This window comes from Panthera tigris, chromosome B2 (genome assembly GCF_018350195.1).
Source record: "Panthera tigris isolate Pti1 chromosome B2, P.tigris_Pti1_mat1.1, whole genome shotgun sequence".
NCBI lineage: Eukaryota > Metazoa > Chordata > Mammalia > Carnivora > Felidae > Panthera > Panthera tigris.
Window position 1 is genome coordinate 129,083,290 of NC_056664.1, and position 22,734 is coordinate 129,106,023.

A 22,734-nucleotide genomic window follows, 5' to 3' on the forward strand; every position below is an offset into this window, starting at 1 on the left:
AGAGCCTCCCCAGGTCACGGCAATGTCCCCGGGGGGCTCACGGGAATTCCAGGAGGTAGCAGGACAATGCGTTTCTCACAATGTGACCTAGCCGGTGAAGAGCCAGTCGGTGAGGTCCCACACAGGTGAGTCTGCGCAGTCTCCAGGCTGATAGGAGTTCTCGGGCAAAGACAGCTGCCTGCACTGCAGGAGCAAGGGCGTGGCTGCCAGACGGTCCTCGATTCCCAGGCTCCCGAGCCGTGGCTCTGTGGTAGTTTCGAGGTCCTGGGGTGGCTCGGGGAATGCAATGGCCGTCCTGGTAAAGGAAGTGAGAGGACAAGCCGAATCTCCTGTGCACAGAACGAAGGGAGAGCAGTGAACAGTGAAGAGAACGCAAACTTCCAAGCGCACGGGTGGGTCGTGGGAACAGAGGGAGGGCCCTCAGAGGCGCAGCGGCCGTGGTGCCGGCAGCCAGCGGGGAGGGCCGCTTGTGCCACACTCCCCGCCTGTGGTACAGACACAAATTTCTACAAAACTTCCTTCCTGTGTGACTTGTTAAGAAGAAACGCGGCCCACAAGCACAGGGGTCCGAGAACTCTGCTGCTGCCCGTGCAACTCATTCCTTGAAGTTTATTCACTTTGGAATAAAACGAACGAAACCCCACCCTGTGGGCTCCGTCCCTGCCCCGCCAGGCCCCCGCGCCTCCAAAATGTGCTCCTGGGAAACCAGAAGTTTACTAGTGTGTTTGTTTCCCGCGCCCGCGCACCTCGAAACCGAAAGCACCACTGGCTGGGCCCGAGTCCTGCTCGGAGCTACCAGCCGAGCGTCCCCGCCGCCAGCGCGCCGAACTCGGATGCAGTTGCCTTCCCTGCCGCGCCGGGCCGGGGGCAACAGTGAGCTGCGGCGGCGGCGGCGGCGGCGGCGGCGGCGGGAAACCGAGGCCCTGGCGGGGAGGTCGCTCCAGCTCGGGGTGGGAAAACCGGGAAAACAGCGGCAAAGTCTCCTCAGAAACTCTTCCGGGAGGGTTCGAGGACGGTGGAATACAGCTTGTAGGAAGAGTGAAATGCAGACCGTTCGCCTGTACCAGGATGGCCGAGTGGTTAAGGCGTTGGACTTAAGATCCAATGGACAATGTCCGCGTGGGTTCGAACCCCACTCCTGGTAGATGTTTGCTTTTACGGTTTTTTTAACTTAAAAATTTTATTTCTGTTTAAAGTATACATTTCACTGAGCACACCACGCCTGGGGCCCAAGAATTCTGTCTTCTGGCTGGGAGAGACGCACCCTTCTCCCACCTCCCTCCGACTCGCATAACGCTCGGCGTCGCTTCCCGCGGGCGGAAGACGACTTCGCGCGCGGGGTGGGCGGGGGCTGGGCGGGAGCGCGGGCGGGGGCCGGAGGGCGTCTCCCCCGCCGGGGCTGCGCGGCGTCAGAGGCTCGCGGGGCCGAGGCGGGGTCGGGACTCGGGACTCGGGACTCGGCTGCGGAGCGGGCCCCGCTTCCCCGCTGCGGAGCCGGGGCCGGCCGGGCGGGGTGGGCGCCTCCGATGGGAGAGCACAGTTAGCCCCCTCCGCCGAAAAGTCAAGGCTAAACCACCTTTTCCCGTTTCGCCAAAATGAATTGTGTGCGCACAACTCTTCCATTAGCTCCTTGAAGGCGGAGACAGTGGGCACCCCAGCTCTAAAATGGACTCTAGCTTGCATCCGGCTTAGAATTTTAAAATACCAATGGCATGGTCTCGTTGTTTTCTTCCTTCCTTTTTTTTTTTTTCAAGACTTTTTAAAATAATCTCAAACCTAGATTTAAAGTAAATTAAAGTAGATTAAAGTAATCTAAAACCTAGAGGAAAAAGTTGCAACTACAGTGCAAAGAACACTTAAAAAAAAATCATTGGTTAGTAAGATACCGACTAGATGCTCCAATACAACCATTAAAATAAGGAAATTAATATTGATAATTTACTACATCTAGTTCCCGAACCTCTTTCAGTCACCAGTTGGCGTGTATAGTAAATTCTCCTGTTCAGAGTAATGTACTGAATTTACTTGTCACACCTCCTTAGGCTTCTTGAATCTGTAACAATTTCTCAGTGTCTCCCGACTGCCATGATCTTGACACTTGTGAAGATGACAGGCCAATCACTGTGGAGAATGTCCCTTTGTCAGCTTGGGTTTGTCGGATTAGATTCAGGTTGTGCTTCTGTAGCAAGAGTATGGCGGAAGTGATGCGGTGTTCACACTCCCATCAGGGGGGGAGTGATTTTGATGTGTCCTGTTAACTGAACTGAATTCACTTGATTAAGCCTCTCTGCCAACTTTCACCACTATAAATTCACTCTTTCCCCCTTTGTAATTAATATATATTTGGGGGAAATGTTTTGAAGCTATAAAAATATCCTCTTACTCATCAAACTTTCCATTTGATTCAGTTATTTCTGGAATCATAAGTAATGTAAGTATGCACTTATGGTGCATACTATTTTAATAAATGGTTGCAATCCATTCTATATTTGTTCAATGATCAGTGTCCCAGATTTGGCCAGTGGAAATCCATCGGAGCTGACCTTTAACATGTCTGCATCATTCTTTAGCACTTGCATCCTTCCTGGTCCAAGATATTCCATGCTTACCTTCTATTTTCTGTGACCCAGCCCCAGAGTCAGCCCTTTTCAAAAGATCCCTGATTCCCTTTTCCCAGGAGAAAAGTCATTAGAAACCAAGATCTTAGTGCTAGACAAGCTCATTGTTTTGATGTGTTACTGTTCCCAGGCCCTCTGAGTGGACAGAATTAGGAAGTATGTGTGTATACACATCTATATTTGTCTATTTACAGCCAGGAGTTTATACTAATACCTCCAATTCTGATGCAACATTACAGATTTTGTTTTAGTTTTTCTATCCATATTTGTAATTCCCTAAACTTGCCACCTGCCAAAGTAAAATTTACCTTGCTTGAGCCTATCAACAGCTTTAGATTGAATTGTTCAAGAAGGGAAGGAAAGAGGAAAAGAGTGTCTAAGTAGTTTAGAAATGAGCATCCTGCCAGCATCTGAGAACTGGCTATAAACCAGTCACTGTTAGACACCTGGGATGTGCAGATAAATAACTCAGCATCTGTCTCAAGGAGCTCAGTTAGTGAGAGAGAGATTTTAATGAATCACGCTTATAATGAGAAAACATGAATTATGTCCGATGCTAAAGGAGCAGTGTGGGAAGCCCGAACTCTTTACCAGAAGAGTCAGCTTTAGTTGGGAACTGAAGGAAGAGAAGTAGGGCTCTGGGAGGGGAAGGAGAGAGGTGCAGGTGGGGTAAGCCATCTTGAAACCGTGCTAAGTATGGTCTCTGCAGTCCACTGAAGGATTCGAAACAAGAAGCAACCTGATTAGTGTTGCCTTTGGAAGTATCTCTATCAACATGGAAACTCTTGGTCCATCTATATAGGTTTGGGAGAGGGGGGCATATTGAATTGGAAGGAATATTTTTGGGTGAAAATTATTTAATTCAGTCAATAACCAGGTCAGCTGAACTCAGTCTACCTCTTTCTTCCACCATAAAGGCCAAGCAAGAGATAAACTATATTGATTTGAAACTTTTCCAGCCTGAACATAAGGACCTGTGCTTATTTAAGTGCTTGTATTACTATGTTCAAGCACAAATATAGAACACTACTGGCAAGAATAGGCAAAAAGCAGTGTGGAGTTTACTTTGTTTCTTTAAAACTATATTGTAGATCAGGCTTCTAGTTTGTATTAACCAGTTACTGTGCGTTAGCTGAGATGGTAAAAAACTCGTGAATATTCTTCTATGAGACTGCTGAGATTCTGCCAGATTACTCTGAGATGCCACAAAGATGGATGAAAGGATGTTGAAAGACTGCTGGTCTAGAAACAAGAGAATCTATCAGATAGATCCTAGCGCACTGCACAAGTTTTCTACTGATTAGTTGTATGGCCTACTTAGCCATAATCTTCACATGCCAATTTAGATGGAATCTTTTGCCTTACTATTTTCTTCTCTACAAAATGTTTTATCACTGGTTTTCTCTGATTAGCAGGATTCTCTAACTGAATTTAAAATTTTGTTTTAATGTTTATTTATTTATTTATTTTGAGGAGGTGGGGAGGAGCTGTGGGAAAGGGAGAAAGAGAATCCCAAGCAGGCTCCGTGCTGAGCACAGAGCCGGACTCGGGGCTCAATCTCATGAAACGTGAGATCATGGACTGAGCCGAAATCATCAGACACGTAACCACCTGAGCCACCCAGGCGCCCCACTAACTGAATTTTGATTTAATGCAGCAAACATTGAGAATGCGATTCGATTTATAAAAGTTCAAATCGTGTGGTGACTCAGTAGAAAGAATCGGGGCTTTGGGGTAAGACAGGTTTGCCAATTTTCTTAGGGTACTAGTCTCCCTTTTCTCATTCAAAATTGGGAAGATAATATTTACCCCCACTGGGTAGTTGTAAGGCTGAATTAACTATAATAATGGCTTATTAATTATAATAATCATAAGTATTATTAATAATATTACTAATGTTAGTTAATATTGTTCTCATAATATTGCCTTCTCACAAAAGTAGGTGTTTCACATCTCTCAGTTGTCTTCCCTTTTCTGAAGCCATCCACTGTGGGAGGTACAGAAGAACTACATTGTGCAAGTTGGAAGGAGTCTTACCTTGCATGGGAAGACCACTTTACAATTTTTCAAAAACACTTTTACATTCACAATCTCCTTTGACAGACAAGATCATACAAGACTCATTGTACCTAGGTGGTAGATACAATTATACACCAGCTTCTTCAACAGATGTAAAAAAGTAATGTTTTCTTTCACTCAAAATTACACATATAGAGCCAGAGAACATCAGTAGCTCTTAAAAATTGAAATCCTGTCTTACAATGTAGCAGAATCTTTACTTTCCTTTGAAACATAGCCTTGTTATATTAGACTCTTTTTTTTTAATTCTTAAAAGATTTTGAATTTAAATTTGAACAATTTGTAGGTTTACCACCACTAAGCCTAGACTGATTTTCCAATAATTATTTTAATAATAAGAAATTAAGTCATTACTTAATTTGGGTTATAAATTAAGGGTATGGATTTGTAAGCATTCTCTTTATTGGTTTGAACTAGTTGTAACTTATTCAAAACTGATTATTTCCTTTTGGGCTTAACACAGAACTCTGTGGAAGACTGTTGCCAATATATTTAAACAGTGACACCTACTGGTTAATTTGAGGCACATTTATGTGTTAAATTCTGTCTGCCTTATAGGGACTATAAAATCCTGATAAATTGTTGTTCATAGTCACTGTGTTTAGGAGCACATTAAGGCTATGTCTAATCCAGCCAGTATTCTGACTTTCTTTTTTCTCTTTCAATCATTGATAATAAATCTTCCACTGAAAAGATTCGCGAATCACTGACACAATTTGCATGAGCCATTCATTATTTTCATTGTGTGAATATGGCCTTTATCTCATCATATCCATCATATTTAGTTCAATATAATATTTATTTTCAAACTCAGAAACTATGAAGTTGAAGAGGAATAAAGATTTGGGTTGGCCACTAACTTTAAAACACAGAAGTCATGCCCAATTTGAGAAATCCTGAACAAGAAGCTTTCTTTGTCCTTAGTACCAAGTTGGAATTTGGAGATCTTGATTATTCCTTTTGTGTCACATTTTGCTTTTAGATACAATTGCAGCTAATTAATGAACAAGTTGAATGCACATTTGCTAATTGTTCGGATGAGATAACTGACAATGCCTTGAATTTTCATGAGCCTGTTCCGTTACAAAGATGCCATGTAAGAGTCAGAGAACATAATTCCAGGTTCTCTGTATCTTTGCTACTGCTGGATAGAAGGCCATTATGACCCACATGGTCCATTTGTGAACTACCTGGTTTCATTTTCATCTAAATAGATTTTGATGTCTCTGAACCACTTATCGGAATGCTGAGCAGAGAGGCAGTGATTGTACCGGATCCTTACTGAAGCACAAACTGTGCCTAACAGTGTAGTTCTAGCACGTTGGATGCACTATATAAATGCCCATGAAAGAAACAACCAACCTTGAAACCCACTGGAGTATATTTCACTGTTCATCTATTAATTGTACACATGTTAACTCTCAGGATATGTGTTTTATTTTTTTAAACTAATTAATTAATTAATTAATTTTTTAATTTGCATCCAAGTTAGTTAGCATACCATACAACAATGATTTCAGGAGTAGATTCCTTCATGCCCCTTACCCATTTAGCCCATCTTCCCTCCCACAACCCCCCCCCCCCACCCAAGCAACCCTTTGTTTGTTCTCTGTATTTAAGAGTCTTTTATGTTTGTTCCCCTCCCTGTTTTTATATTATTTTTGCTTCCCTTCCCTTATGTTCATCTGTTTTGTATCTTAAATTCCTCATATGAGTGAAGTCATATATTTGTCTTTCTCTGACTAATTTCACTTAGCATAATACCCTCTAGTTCCATCCATGTAGTTGAAAATGGCAAGATTTCATTCTTTTGATGTGTATATATCACATACATACATGACTGCACACACACACACACACACACACACACACACACACACGACAGCTTCTTTATCCATTCATCAGTCAATGAACATTTGTGCTCTTTCCATACTTTAACTATTGTTGATAGTGCTGCTATAAACATGGGGGTGCATGTGCCCCTTTGAAACAGCACACCTGTATAGGATATGTGTTTTAAAATGTACCCAGGATTTGTTTTAATCAAGTATGGTTAGACACACAGGAATGACTGACATAAAGGAATAATTTTTGATACTCACAAATCCCTAGAAACAAGAGTCACGGCCTGCCATATAGGTAGGTCAAGAAGCAGAAGAAACAAGGGAAAGCATGGGCACCTTTATTGTGGTTTTCACAGGAAGGCATTCATGAGGCAGGGTAAGCAGGCTTAGGATTGGCTAGTTTGAATAATTTGAGCAGGCTCTGAAGTTGTAGGAGCTATTCTGAGTTATATGAGGTCTCTAGGAATTAGCTAACCCTGGGAGAGGCAGTTCCTCCATGATCAGCAAGGTCCCAGAGGCCAAAATGTCAGAAATAACAGAAAATAGGAAAATACAGTTAATTTAGTATGGGTTCGGGCATTCTCACATCTCCTTTCTTCTCGTTCTCCTTCTTTTGCAGCTGGGGTCAATCTTATCTGATTAGAAGAATCAGGATCCAGAAGCCCAAAGAGGCAAACATGTAAGTAGTTTTTGAGTCATTTCCATCTGAGTGTGGCTATACAACATGCTTGTGCAAATCATATCTCAAATTTATCTTTGGGTTTATGTTGTCTTTTCAGCCATCTTATTCATGAGTAAGACTCATAGTTACTGAAAAAGGTAGCTTTTTAAATTGCATTGAAAAGAGGAATCATTAAGTTGAATATCTGTCTCAGTTCTACAATCTACTTTGTACATACACACAGAAGTATGTGTATTTGTGAAATACACAGCATAGGTCTAAGAGGCAACACAGAGGCAACTCAGAACTGTGAATAGAAGTCAGCCAGTTCAAATTTCAATCCCAGCTCCAACCCTGATTAGCAATGTGACTTTGGAATGGTTATTTAGCTTCTCCAAGTCTTTCGTTTTCTCATCTATAAAATGGGGGTGATAATAGAAATACCTATCAAATGATGTCCTGTGAGAGTTATATGTACCGTTGACAAAGTGCTTAGAAATTGCCTGGCATTTGGATGATTGATAAATTAAATTATTGCTATGCTTTAGTGATTCTTGCAAAGTGTGCTTATGGATTGACTACAAGACCAGTTTTGCTACAACGGTAAAAGTTGTTCATGGAATTGATTCTGTTAGATACACATTGTATTTGCCATAGCAATTGTAGCCAAGGAAGATCATTAGCAAATGATACAATTTTTAAAAGACATGAAATTTGGGAGAGGGGCATAGAGGCATAGATTGCATTTTTCAGATTTGTTCATTAAACTTTTTTTCCTTTTAAAAGTCTTTAAATGCCTAGCTTTCCATCATCAGTAATCTTTTCTTAAACAAAACGAGTAGATCCTTGAATAATTTTTATGTTCAAAAAATAGCACTGAGTTCTAAACTCTAACTTTTCAAATTCACGATAAGTGAGCTTATTGTTTTCTCCTGGGTGTTACACCCACTGGGTTAGTCACAAACAGCTATATTAAGGATGTTGTTCACATTTTTTAAACGCTAGCCTTCTGGCCCACCCAGTCCTGCTTCAATTTTAAATGCAACCTGACTTAACTTTTTTTTTTTTAATTTCACATAAAGAAAAAATAAAGACTCCTATTACTTGGAAGATGTTTAGAACAATACATAGTGCCATACTTTTAAGTGTGGCAAAGTGCTTCATACCGTGTAGATGGGCCTTGGAGTCTGTGATTATATAGAAGGGTCCTTTTACTATGACTCAGTGCAATGCCTAATTCTATTAGTGCACTACAAAGAACAACATGTAGAAAGATACATGGAACCAAAATGAAATTTTAAAGTGGCCTAATGAGTTGAAATGACCTCAGTTATATGCTAATTGAATCAATTAGTCAACTTCTTGAATGCTGATTTTATTCTCCTTTGAGGAATCCTCAGAACCAAAGTATGAAGGGGATGAACTTGGGTAATTCTAGATGGAAAACCTCCATGGATAGATCTGGAGTAAAGAGAATGTTTCCCACTGGGTTTTTCCTGTTCTGCTTCTACATCTCTGCATCATAAGCCAGTCTAATGCCTGCTTAGAGAACACGCAACCACTGCTGCCTTTTACCCATGTTTTCAAAGTGTCTAGGAAAGTCTCAGAGAGAAACACCAGCACTGAAACGTGGGCAATCTCTAGTTCCAACTGAACAATTCATTCATTCATTCATTCATTCATTCATCCATCTATTCATTCAGTATTTTTTAAGTGACTGAAATGAGCAATGCTATGCTGGTTGCTCAGATACGGCAACAAATAAGAAAAACAAACAACTAATCATAATGTTAATACTTTACAGTTGTAGTTCTCTTCTGGAAGTGTGGGGCATGGTTTGGAGCAGGGGAGAAGCAGAGGCCTTTCACAGAACAGATAGAATGTGAATGGACAGCGGCCATCTGCCCATCACCAGGGGAGAGACTGGACTCAGCACACAGAAAGAGAAAGGGAGAGAAAGAGGGAGAAACGGAGGGAAAGGAAGGGGAGGAGAAGAAGGAAGAAAGAAAGAGGAATAGAGAGAGAGAGAGAACTCAAGACCTCACCCAGATCCCGGGAGCCAGTTGTTCTGGAATCAGCTCCCCCCTTGTATTTCCAAGTTAAGACAGTAAATTCCTCTTTTGTGTGTGGCTTCTTATCTGAAGCTAAAGGAGTCCTGTCCTCAATAACATGGCCTTGGTTAGTATTGGTAGAAAGTTGAGTATCTTCTTGAATATCAAAGGAGTTAAAAAAAAATTGTTATATTCCAGAAGGGGAACAAGTGATGGCTTCATGAGCTTTAATCATGGGCTTGTTGAATGTTAGAGTTGGAAGGGATTTACTTACACAAAGCTTCCAATAAAGCAGAAGTAACCCACTGACCACTCCTGGCAGAGGCGAACTCGTCTCTAAGCTAGTGGTCATTAATGGGGATAGCACTTCCCTTGGGAAGCACTCTGGAAGAATGTGGGGCACTTTGGGCTTGCCATAATAATTTGGAGGGTGGTTATTGCCATTAAAGAGGGGCCTGGGATGCTGGGCATGCTGCAGTGTATGGGAGTCCCACATAATAAAGAATTATCCTTCATCCTGCAAGAGTTTAGATTGTCCAGCAGGATATTCCCATAGGTTAAAAGCCTGTTTGTCTAAACCCACAGCCTAACTGCATTTTCTCGTGTTAAACACAAAATATTTTTGCAAGCTTTCAGTATGCAGTGAATTTTCCAAGTACACAACTCCCATGTAGATCAAGGAAAAATTGGACTTCATTTTATTCAGAATTTCATCAAGAGCTAGTTTCCATGTTAGAAAACTCACGTCACTCACAGCTGCAGCACTATTTGAGTATTTGGTATTTGACTCACTAGTTCAACACACCTGCATCAGCATACATTTGTTGCTGTGGTATTCCTGACGATTCGATGGGCTCCGTATTCTCTGGTCATGCTCTAGCACTTACATATTGAGCTATCCTGTAGAACCAGATGTCTTCAACCTTCTCACTCATCAAGCTGGGACTTTCATCCAACTCTGGCTCATTTGTTCTTTTGCTGAGATAGGCACAGGCTGCCTGCTCGTGCCTCTTCTTGAAACATCTGCTTCCCACATTCTCCTGAGGCCAAGTGGGCAGGATTACATCACCCCCGCCTCCCTGCATCAGCTCACCCAGCCAGGGCTGGGTACCTGACTCAACAGGGCCAATTACGTTCTCTCCCAACAATTTGCAGGCCTACATAGGGCCATTTTCTGCTATGTCCACAGAGAAGCATGGCAATCCCATGTGTAGAGAGAGAAAAAGGATGAAGCAAATGCAGGGAAAAGCAGAGATGAGTGGCCATGTGGCCAGAGAGTGAAAAAGGCTCCAGTGAGCAGCTGCTTTGGCTCCCCTGGTGCATTTCCTAATGCAAGTTTGACTTCAGGAAGCCTGGCTGAGAGCTCTTCTGCTTGTTTTGTAATCGAATGATTCCTGACACAGAAGGCTGCCTTTCACCTGGCCCTATTGATGCACCAACAATTCAAGACCTAAGAGTCAAGTAGAGTGAGCCTTGAGCTACTCTAAGGTTTCAATTTCTCCTCTAACACTTTGCTAGTTCATATGTCTCATTTGAACTTATGTAATTGATTCTTTAAAACTTTTATTTGAAAGTATTTAAGGCACAATAGATTATATTACAAAAAATGAAATTATTTAAGGCTTTCTGAAAGCTGCAGAAACAGTGCCTCCTTCACTCAGATTCCCCCAAATCTTAACATTTTACCCCATTTGTTTCAGCTTTTTCCCATTCTCATTCTCTTTAATTCTCTGAATCATTTGAAAGTAAGTTGTAGATATGATGCCCATGACTCCTCCATGTTTCCCAAAATAAAAGGATCCTCTCCTATATTACTACAGTATAATTATCAAAATTAGGATGCTGATATTAATATAATATTACCACCCAATAAACACATCCCATTCAAATTTTGTTGATTTCTTCAATAGGATCCTTGATACATACCTTTCCTTTTTGCTTCGTGTCTCTGGTGGAGCCTCTTCAATCTAGATAATTCCTCAGTCTTTTTTTGACCTCTGTGACCTTGACTCTTTTGAAGGGACAGACCAGTTATTTTGATAGGATTCTCCCCAATTTATATTTGTCTTCTATTTCCTCCTGATTAGATCCCAGTGGTTAACTTTTGACAGGAATGCCATGAACGTGATGCCATGTTTTTAGTACATTGTATCAGGACGCACATGATGTCAATTTGTCCTATTTCTGCTGATACTGACTTTCACAACTCAGATAAAATGATGTTGGACAGGTTTCCCCACTGTAAAGTTAATTACTAAGTGTTTTGTACTTCCACCCACTAGTATTAACCTCCCTTGATGATTTTGGTCTGAAACAATTATTACTATGATTTTTGCCAAATGGTGATTTTTTTCTATGTCCATCATTCTTTCCTCATTTCTTAGGTTAGCCATCTACTGTAAGGTAGACTTTTCTCTTCTTCCTCACATATTAATTCAATTGCTCCATATAAGCACATGGAGTCCTATTTTATTCAATTGGTTATAACCCATACAATCACTAAAATTTGGCTGTTCAAATTGTCCCACATTTGACCAGTGGAACCCCTTTCAAGCCGGTCATTTCTTCTCTCGGACTCTCTCCGTGCGTACCAGCCAAGTGGGTCTTATCCACTTCCTCTGGTCATGCTGACCTGACACTATCCCCAACCGTGTACCAATCCTCATATGCCAAGTAGCTATGAATCTAAATGCTGAACTTGACACAGCTATTAATGCCCTTTATTTCAGCTACTCTTTTAGGTTATTGAGACCGTTTTGGAATTTTGATTCTGTCACCCATGCATTCACTGTCCCTCCTACTTTTAAGCTACCCAAACTTTTAATGTTTTTATTCAAGGTGTTGATAAAATCTTGAATACAATAGGAACCAACACTTTCCTGCTATCAGAGATACATTTTTTCAGGTAGAATTGATACATTAATACATGCTTTTTGCATGTTGTTCAACCAGCTCCAAACTTATGTATAATGACTAGCCATTTTGCATTTATTCACTGTGACCACAAGCATATGTTGAGATTTTTTTTCTAATAGTGTACCAAAATGAAAATGCATTCTGTCTACACAAAGTGTAGTAACCTTATAAAAAATAAAATTATGTTCGTTTGACCTAAGATGTAATAAATGAACCCATGCTGGCTTCTACTGCTCATTGCCTTCTTATCAGAAGGATTAAGTAACTTGCTCAAAGTATAGCTAAGTGAAGACCTGGAATTTGAACCCAGGCTGGGATATCTCTAAAGCTTTGCTTTTTTCACAATGCCTCCATCAGTTTACATGGGGATAGAGAAGGACTTCCTCTTTCTGTTTTGACATTTTATGTTACTTTAATGACTCTGACATTGTCAGAGTGCAAGTCTGAGCACTTAGATATGCTGAAAGGCAAGACAAAGGTTAACCTGGTAGGGCCCAGGAGTTACCACTACCTCAGTTGTCTTCATGGTTTCTTGAATCCCTTCCCCAGATGTCCTACTACACTGCCTACTTGATGTATAGATTGAAACCTAACTTAGAAAAGCAGGCGTGAATCTCTTTGATTAAGAGCGAAGCATTTCTAAAACACATTTATGAAATTCAATTATTTGTACACGTGAAACATTTACCCCACATAATTTTATCTCTCAGAACATCAGTATTTCAAATATCATGGGTTTAGGTGCAGCTTTTTAGTTCAGGGTAAGTTAAGAATTTTGCTGTTGTTTTCTTCTTTTTTTAGCCCCTTTAATCTAAGGCTCACTATAGCTTAAAAATGCCACAAAAGTGATGAAAAGCATACCCACGTACCCAGTGAAGGTGGCTTTGCTAGACAAAGAAAGAAGAGGAAACAAACAAAAATCTCCTTAAGTGCTAGGAATGGTCTACTGAGGCTATTTTGCTGGATTTGGTGGATGTTGTGTGCAAAGATCACATTCTTGCAGTTGTGGTCGTGTTGAAGGGATAAGAACCCAGGAAGAGAAAAGATTCTGAACAAAGGAAGATTTAAGTTCACTAGCAGGGAGAAAAATCCTCACGGAGGAGTCTGTAAATTCAAGAGAAGTGGTGGGAGTCCTCATTTCAATACTTAGAGATGGACTGCACAAAATAACAAAAGACACTTCTGTGGGGAACAATACCAAGCTGGCAGCCACTCAGACAAGTCCACCCACCAGGATTTGGCCACTTATGGCTCTACAGCTCTCTAAGTTTCTGAGATAAGGGCTCCCTGCCTACCATCCCTCAGGAAAATGGCCTGTGGGCCCTGAAGTCCTTGCGGTGATGAGATGCCTGTCCACCCTGTGATGTGCCTGAAGCTGAGGCACGAGGACCCTTGAAAAGAACTCTGCACGCCCACTGATTTTCCATACAAATATCTTTTTTTCACTACAGAATCTTCCTGAAGGAGTAACATTTCCATCGCCTGTTGTCATCAAATAAATCTAGATATTTTCTCCTGGCTTTATTCATTGTTTGAACACAATATTGTTGAGACTTCTGGTTGCCGACCTCCCCCCATCTATTCTCCACTGCACCCATAGTAATTGAACACAATATTTGACAGGATGCAGAGCTACCTGGAATAAAGACCACATTGTACAGCTTTTCTGTTAGCTGCAAGCAGCAATGTAAGATTTGGCCAGTGACATAGGTAGAAGTGCTACTGGAAAACTTTGGGAAATATCCTTACAGGACTGTGTGAGCATGCCCTTTGTCTGCTCCTGAGAATATGGATATGATGACTGGTCACATTAGAGCACAGAGAAGGAGGCCACAGCCTGGGATTGGAAGAAAAGAAAACTAAAAAGAGCTTTTTCCTGAGGTCTTAGTAAAGCAAAACTACCATCCCAACTCAGGACTACCAAACTTCAGACATCCATGAAGACTGAAATAAACTGTTACTTGGGGAGGGTTTCTTTTATCTTCAGCCACTAGTCCTACCTGATAATAGCACAAATTAGTATAAATATTAATATTAGTATAAGAAATGCAAGACAGAAGTCACTGATCATTGCTCTGTACTATACTCAACTTTTTTTCTTTTTAACACATGTCCTCTCAGTCTTGCCCTGAAATCCTGACATATAATTTAAGGGAATTGTCAAATTTCCAACCTGTCTACCCGAATATCAACACAAGGGAAAAAAAAAAAAAAAGCTCACATGCTTATTTATTTATTTATTTCTATTCTAAGTGAAATTACACCCAATTATACCAACATTCAGATTCAGATGCGAGGCAAAGTGGAGAGCATCCTCTACATACTTTCTTTCTTTCTTTTCTTTTCTTTTCTTTTTTTTTTAAGTTTCTTTAGGACACTAAAGTATGAAAAGAGTTTCTTTTTTCTTTTTTTTTAGACAAAGGAGGGAGTGTGAGTGGGGGAGGGGGGTAGAGGGAGAGAGAATCTTTTTTTTTTTTATGTTTATTTATTTTGAGAGAGAGAGAGAGAGAGAATGTGAGTAGAGGAGGGGCAGAGAGAGGTAGAGACTCCCAAGCAGGCTCGATGCTCAGAGCACAGCCTGACTCAGGGCTCAATCCCATATCCCACAGCTGTGAGATCATGACCTGAGCCAAAATTAAGAGTCAGTCACTTAACCAACTGAGCCACCACGTGCTCTGAGAGAGAGAATCTTAAGCAGGTTCCATGCTCAGCATGGAGCCTGACATGGGGCTAGATCCCACAACCCTGGGATCATGACCTGATCTGAAGTCAAGAGTCAGATGCTCAATTGACTGAGCCATCCAGGCACCCCAGGAGGAAAAGAGTTTCTGAAACTGAAGGCTCTGGTCCCATTTATGTGTTCCCCCTTTTTGGATCCTTCCATTCTCTGCCTCCCCAAGGACCTGCATATATATAAGGTTAAAACTCGGGAGACAGACAAGCTAGAAATGTAAGATGGGAGCCACCAACCTAAAGGTGACAAGGAAAGCAAAGGAATGAATAACATAACACAAGAAAAAGGAGATGAGTAAGAAGAGAATCCCTAATGGATTTTTGCAGAGAGTTCACATTTAAGTAGTGCATAGCGAAAGAGATCCTCCTCATGAAGACTGTGAAGGTGTGGTCAGAGATGCTGAAGAAAAACAAAACATTATTCAATGACTTCTATTGATCAACTTGTAAATAGCATCAACTTTCTCTGATCTGGAAAATAAAACTTGAATGGATAGACAGTCACTTGGATCTAGCAACTAGGAGGTCCTCAGTGTTGACCAACACATGAGCAGTTTCAGGTGGCAGGAATGGGGTCTGGGGAGAAGTTCAGGCAAGGGGGGGGGCGGGGCAGGGCAAGATTTTGTGCATAAACATCTCCAAGGCTATTTCCAGCACACAAACTATTGGGCTGCTTTTTGTTTGCATTCAGTGGCAAAGTCAGTTAAAAAGTCAGTTGTTTGATTGATTGGACCATTCAAGTCCTTTGAAGCAAATTAATATTTGCCTGCAAACTTAGCCTATGTTAAAAGAAAGGGAAAACTGGAAAGCAGCCTTTCTTGGAGGGTAAAATCTCCTTTATGGCACCACAGTCCTGCCACGCGGGCATCTGCCACACGGGCTTCCGCCCACTAATTGAATATTCACATTAGCCTTGAAAGGCATTAGAGATCTAAGCACTGCTCTACTGAATCCAGATTTAAGCACTTACCACATGGAGGGAGGCTGAAAAGTTGGAAAGAAGAAACCCAGGCAAAGAGCCTGAGAAACTGACCTGCCTTTGGGGGCTAGAACTAGGATGGAAAATTGGAACTTGGAAGACTTTCTGTTTTTTCCCCACTGTTTCTATTTTCTATAATTATTTCCTTTTTGCAAAAGCTTGGTATTTTGCAAAGTTCTCTAATCACGTAAAGACAGTTTCTTCTTTTTATCTCTGTTTCTCAGTGCTTTGTGTTATCGCATGCTAAATATATTTCACCATTTTATTTACTTCGGGCTGAAGCGCTGACACCATTATGTGACTTCTCCACATCCAGTTCCAAGCTGCACATTTCAAAGATAAATCACTGTAATTATTTATCCTCTTGAAAAGGAGCAGGAGGTGTGAGAGCCAAACTAATATGCACCTTTAGCCCATTTGAATGAGTCTTTGAAAACCAATTGTTCAGAACCCTTAACTTTGACTCTGTGTTTCCAGATCCTCTAATAGTAGGAGATAATTGAGGTTTGTGGATGAGTTGGGAAATTTTACTTATTTTTCAAAGACTACAAACCATAGCTACATATTTATTAGGATTCTTATTGAGTCCTACAGTGTCAGCCCTCAAGGTTGGTTAGCTCACCAACAACCTCAGAAAGAACCTGAAAAGTAGAAGTTTGGAATTCAGAGTGAAACTTTCAAAGCGAGGGCTAGAGATGTTTGTATCTGGTGGCTTCAGTTTATTTTTAGAAGGCAATTTTTGTCTCCCTAGCACTTTCCTTAGGTAACTTAAAATGCAATCAGTATCACAAGTTCGAATCTCCGTCCCTTCATGATGGCAGAAAATGAAGTTTACTAAAAATTATTTTCTACTCCACTCTGAGGTAGAAAGAGGAGTTTTCTGAAAAATTCTTTCTTTGGGTGGATGGACAAAATATTGCCCACAGTGTAACTTGAACTGACTTGGTGAGGATAATATGCATAAAGGCAATCACTATTTTTATTTAGGAAATGTATTATCAGGGCCTTCATGTAAAATACAACCTCTTACCCCAACATAGTTGCCAAATTCTCTTAATTTTTTTTCCCCCCTGCTGGACAGAGTTCTTGGTTCATTGTTAGAGAGTTCTCCCAGGTTCCTGGGAAAAACCTGGGCTTTTCAGAAGTGGTTCATGGTTTCCTTCTCTGTATTCCTGCCTTTTTTATTTTAAACACTTTCAAAATGCAGTCTCTTAATCACATGCTATACAAGGAAATCTTGATGGAAAATACTAGGGTTTAAAATTTCTCACATAAGCAAATTTTTTTAGATGATGGAAGCTAATCATAAGCAGAAGCCAAGAATATAATTTGCAGAATTCCAATTCGTAGAAGGCCAGTTTTCCAAAAGCTGATTTATAGAATAATCTGATATATCACATTTATGTGAATTTTGTAAATTTTTAAAAATATTTAATTTCTCAAAATTTCAGCATTTTATTTGGGAATCCATCATACTCTTTTTTTTTTATGTTTATTTATTTTTGAGAGAGAGCGAGAGAGAGACAGAGTGCAAGCGGGGGAGGGGCAGAAAGAGGGGAAAACACAGAATCCAAAGCAGGCTGCAGGCTCTGAGATGTCAGCACAGAGCTCGGCAAGGGGCTTGAACTCACAGACCATGAGATTGTGACCTGAGCCGAAGTCAGACGCCCAACCGGACTGAACCACCCAGGCGCCCCCATCACAGATGGTTTTAAATTTGAAATTAAAATTTGAAGCTGATAGAGATGTGGAAATATTCCTGTTAAAGCTAAGTACGTCAGTAAAATCAATAGATAGGCTAAATTGTCATTTGGTAAATTTGCTTGATGCTAATTTAATGTGTGGTGACTATATTAAGACATGCATACCCTGTCTATATAGTGCAGCTTGTACATTGCATAGATCTGGGGCATTATTTACATAGACTCTGTTGTGAATGGGTTTACTCAGGGTTGTGCAGCACGGGGACCCTAGACCTAAGCTAGATCGTAAGATGTCTGGCCCAGCCAAGTAGCATGTTGGGAGCTCCATCAACCAGACCAGCAATTCCAATCTAATTTGGAGGAACGTGCATATCCAAAGAAGTTCAAACTAAGAGGATAAAGCAAGGCCAGAAGCACAGTTTATAGGGTAAGTTAGGGTTATCTGGAGGAGATTTTAAAAATTCCCATATCCAGGTTGCACGCTGACCAATTAGTTCTTGGTGGGATCCAGCACGAACATTTTAAAAAGCTTCCTGGGTGATTGCAATATGCAAGTGTTATATAATAAATAATTCAACTGGCATTTGTCCCTGGTTCTTGGGGAGGAGGGAAACTCCAAATTCTTGGAATTCCCCCAGTGATAGGAGTGTCTTTGTTTTTCACAGGGGCCCTGGGACCACACCTGAATTTATGATAAGTAGATGACTGTGCTGGGGGTTGGTCAGGCCTAAAAGACCAACCATGTGATTAGAAAGCTGAGTTTTGAGCCATAGTGATATTAGCACAAACTTTCGACTTCCAGGGAGGGGAGAAAAGTTAGAGATTGAGTTCAATCATATAGCCGATGATTCAATCAATTATGCCTACATGGTGAAACTTCAATAAAAACTCTGAGCACTGTGGCTTAGGGGAGCTTCCTGGGTGGTGAACACACAGATATGCTGGGAGGGTAATGTGTCCTGAGTCCGTGAGGAGAAGGCATGGAAACTGTGTATGTGGGGCTTCCCAGACCTGACTCTATGTGACTCTTCATTTGGCTGGTCCTGATTTGTATCCTTTACAATACAAGTGACAATCATAGATGTAGAACTCTCCTGAGTTCTATAAGTCATTCTAGAGAAGTATCAAACCTGAGAGGGTAGTAGAACCCCCAAATTTGTGACTAGTTGATCAGAAGTGCAGGTGACCTGGGGACCGTGAATTGCAGCTGGTAGCTGAAACGAGGGCAGTCTTTTGGGGACTTCTCTTCAACCTGTGGAGTCTGATGGTAACTGTAGGTGGTTAACATCAGAATTGTAGTATTATAGCAACAAAGTTGAGAGCTACTATCCTAGGAAAATATGGTTCAGAGCATTAAAAGAGTGCCAAAATCAAATTGTCCATCCAGGTCAAGGCAGGGACACTATTAGGGTCCAATAAACATGGGTTAGTGTGGAAAGGGTTTGAGGGCAGACAGGAAGGAGACGCAGGTGCTTGGCCTAAAAGTCCAATATGGGAATGAGAGTAGAAATTATGAACCAGGACATAAGATCAGTCATGAAAAGTACCTATGTGTTGTGGGACACTATAGCTCAGTGTTCAAACAAATAAGCTCCATTATTCCCAGAGGCAGGTACGTTTTCCCCAGCGGTTTTGGCACAGAGCCACAGACTCTTGGTGCTGGAACATCACCACCAGCAAAAATCGTTGGAAGGAAGCTCTCTGTTTAACCAGGACTGGTTTTATGAGCAAGATGGAATTGAAGAGCTAGTGCTGGAATTATAGTTGCTGGGGCTGGATGGATCTGGAGTCCATAAGTACAAGATTTAAATAATTTAAATTCTTCCCACCAATGGCTTCTTAAAAAAATATGCTGAACATACATTAATTTCAATATATCTTGTGTCTTGCATTTCTTGTTATTGAAGGCTGAATGAGAAGCTCTTGTCAAGGCTGGGATGTCACTGAGAAAGGTCAGTGGACTGGCTGGCTTCCGAGAGGTGGCCTTTATCCTGAAGAATTTTCCCCAGTCCAGAGTCTGTCTCAGCTTCCCAGGTGCATAATTTTCATCTTGCCGCCACTCTAAAGTTGATTCTGCTTGGACAAGCTGACTCACACTGAAGTGAACCTCAGGAGTCGGAAGTATATAACCAAATGTGTGTTAATTCATAACATATCAGTATGAATGGGCTTTCTCTGCACACAAAATTACTTGCAGAAAATTTTGTAAAAATATTATGTGGTGAGCATGCAGCTGCAAGAAGACAAATCTGTGATACCACACTGAGAATGCCTAATGGTCTGAAGCTGTAGGAGATGTATGGCGCTCATCTCCCTCACGGGGTGGGCACACCCACTCCGTGACCAGCCTTGCATCTCCCTGCTTGGCATCGGTTAGGCCCTGCAATGCTTTCCTCTTCAACCGTCCCTTTTCTTTGCCTTCCTTCTTTATTGATCAGTGTTCTCTGCTGATGGATTCATCTTTCTTTAGATGTGTTATTAACCGTAATCAGGTTACTGCCAAATCTTGCAGGCCCGAGAGCCATTCTGTCTCTTTATGCAGGTGACTTTACGGAGCCCTCCTGTGGTCCATCGTGTAGTGATTTTGTGTTTGACGCTCAGAGAATGATTTTTCAAATTTTCTTCTGATTTGAGAACACACTTTTAACTAGGAAAATACGTAAAAGTATAAACATCATTCATAATCCCACCATTTAGCTGGAACATAATTATCTTCTTTTTACTTACAAAGTTTGTTTCTGGGTTGCTGTGAGTATTCTGTTTATTTATTTATCCTACTGACAGATAATTTACATATAAAATTCACCCATTTTGAGCGTACAATTCAATGACCGTCAGTCAACATACAGAGTTGTATAGCTATCATCACAATCCAATTTTAGAACATTCCCATCAATTCAAATTGATCTCTCGTGCCCATTTGCAGACAGTTTCCCTCCCTACCTCCAGTTCCAACAACCACTAATCTGCTTTCTGAATCTACAGATTTGCCTGTCTGGACATTTCAGAGAAATGGCATCATATGATCTTTTGTTCCTGGCTTTTTTTTACTTAGCATAATGGTTTGGAAACTCATCCATGTTGTAGCATGTATTAGCAATTTGCTCCTTTTTAGTGCAGAATAGATTTCCATTGTGTGGGTATGCCACACTTTATTTATCCATTCACTGCTTGATGGAAGTTTGAATGGTTTCCATTTTTTGGTTATTATGGTTAATGATGCTATGAACATTTATGTGCAAGTCTTTGCATGGACATATGTTTTCATTTCTTTTGGGTAGATACCTAGAAGTGAAATTGCTGCACTATATGGTAGATTTATGTTTAACATTTCAAGAAACTGTCAAAAATGTTTCTAAAGTGACTGCACCATTTTGAATTCCCACCAGCAACGTATAAAGTTTCCAGTTTGTTCACATCATTGTCAACATTTGGTATTGTTTGACTTTTTGAAGATAGCCATTCTAAGTAGGTGTGAAACAGCATCTCACTGTGGTGTTAATTTGCTTTCGCCTAATAACTAATGATGTTAGATATCTTTTCATGTTCTTATTAGTCACTTGTATATCTTTTTTGATGAAATGTTCATCAAGCCTTTTGTCTCTTTTAAAAATCCAGTTGTTTGTTTTCATATTATTGATTTAAAAGAGTTCTTTATATATTCTAGATACTAGTCCTTTTTCAGATATATGATTTGTAAACATTCTCTTTCTATAACTTATGACTTTCATTTTTTCATGGTGTCTTTTGGAGTACAAAGGTTTTAATTTTAATGCAGTCTAATTTAACATCCTTTTACAACTTGTTCTATGATCTATTTTGAGTTATTTTTTTTGTCTATGATGTGGGGTAAGGATCTAAATTCATCTTTCTGCATGTGAATATTCGATTATTCAGCACCATTTTTTGAAAAGACAATTCACATTGAATTTTCTTGACCCTTTTCCAAAAACCAATTGACCATAAATATTTCTACTCTAAATTCTGTTGCATCAGTTTATATGTTTTTTATATCAATACCATACTGTCTTGACTACTGTAGTTATATACTGAGTTTTGAAATTGGGGCTTGGTTCTTCTTTTTTGGCAATTCTACTCTGCTTTTTATGTTATAGTCACCACTTGGTATGGTTTTTCTCTCACCTCTCTTGCTGTCAGTTCCCACACCTGGTTGCTATCAGGATATCAGATACTAGAACACTCTTTCCTTCTCCTCCTCTCCCCTTCCTCTTCCTCCCCCCTCACCGCCCCCTTCCTTCTTCTTCTCTGTCTCCTTTTTTTTTTTTTTTCTCATCAGCTCATCTTAATTATATGCTTTGGTCTGGAAACCAAAGAACACTATCTTATATTGATGTCACGCTTTCTATTTCTCCCACCATGCATGGGTCATTGACACAGAGAGGACTGACAAATAACAGCCCCTGGTATAGTTTCAGAATGCAGAACACTCTCTCACTCCCTCCTATATTGACATATGAAGTCCATAATAAAGGAGGCAATTATCCTACTGTATTCACTGCTTTTACTTTACCCAGGGAATTGAGTTCATATGTATACATCACAATATGAATTTTTCCAGTAAACACAGTTTGTTTCCTTCTGAGACATCAACTTTTTCCTCACCTAAGGCCATGCACTTCCAGTAAAGTTGTCTTTATTTCTTACTCCTGACTGATCAGCATATTATATTCCTTTGGTGACAGTGATTGGCTCAGGAGAAAGCATGGGGCACATTCAGAGCTGCTAATAGACAATGAGACTTTTTCTGGACTTCTGAAAGGCTTCCACTCTGCCCTACTAGACTTGAGACTGCAAAAAGGTAAGGCCGTATTCTTTTATCATCTTGCTATGCTGAGGGAAAAGCCTCCCTGGATTTCTTAGAAAAATGGAGCCGTGAGATGAGACAGACAGTGAATCCTGATTCTGGGGGTCTTCTGTGAGCCCCTGTTTCAAACCATGCCTTTAATGCACTTATTCTGGAGTTTTCAATTATGTGAGCAAATAAAGTCTCCTTTTTGCCTAAGCTAATTGGGTTTTTCTGCTCCATGCAACCAAAATAGCTTTTACTGATTCTGTTTAAGAGAGACACTGATAATTTAGAATAAACCCAGAGAAGAGTTGCCAGGGAAGTGAGTGTGACCAGAATTGTA

General features: G+C 40.7%; 1 long non-coding RNA gene and 1 other non-coding gene across 2 annotated transcripts; both read left to right on the plus strand.

The window, feature by feature from the left end:
* The first annotated feature begins 1,044 nt into the window (after positions 1 to 1,044).
* On the plus strand, positions 1,045 to 22,734 carry LOC122238766. Its single transcript, XR_006217904.1, has 3 exons — positions 1,045 to 1,141; positions 7,161 to 7,220; positions 22,288 to 22,734. It is a non-coding gene; the product is annotated as an uncharacterized LOC122238766 (long non-coding RNA).
* Positions 1,063 to 1,144, plus strand: TRNAL-UAA. The gene has a single exon. It is a non-coding gene; the product is annotated as a tRNA-Leu (tRNA).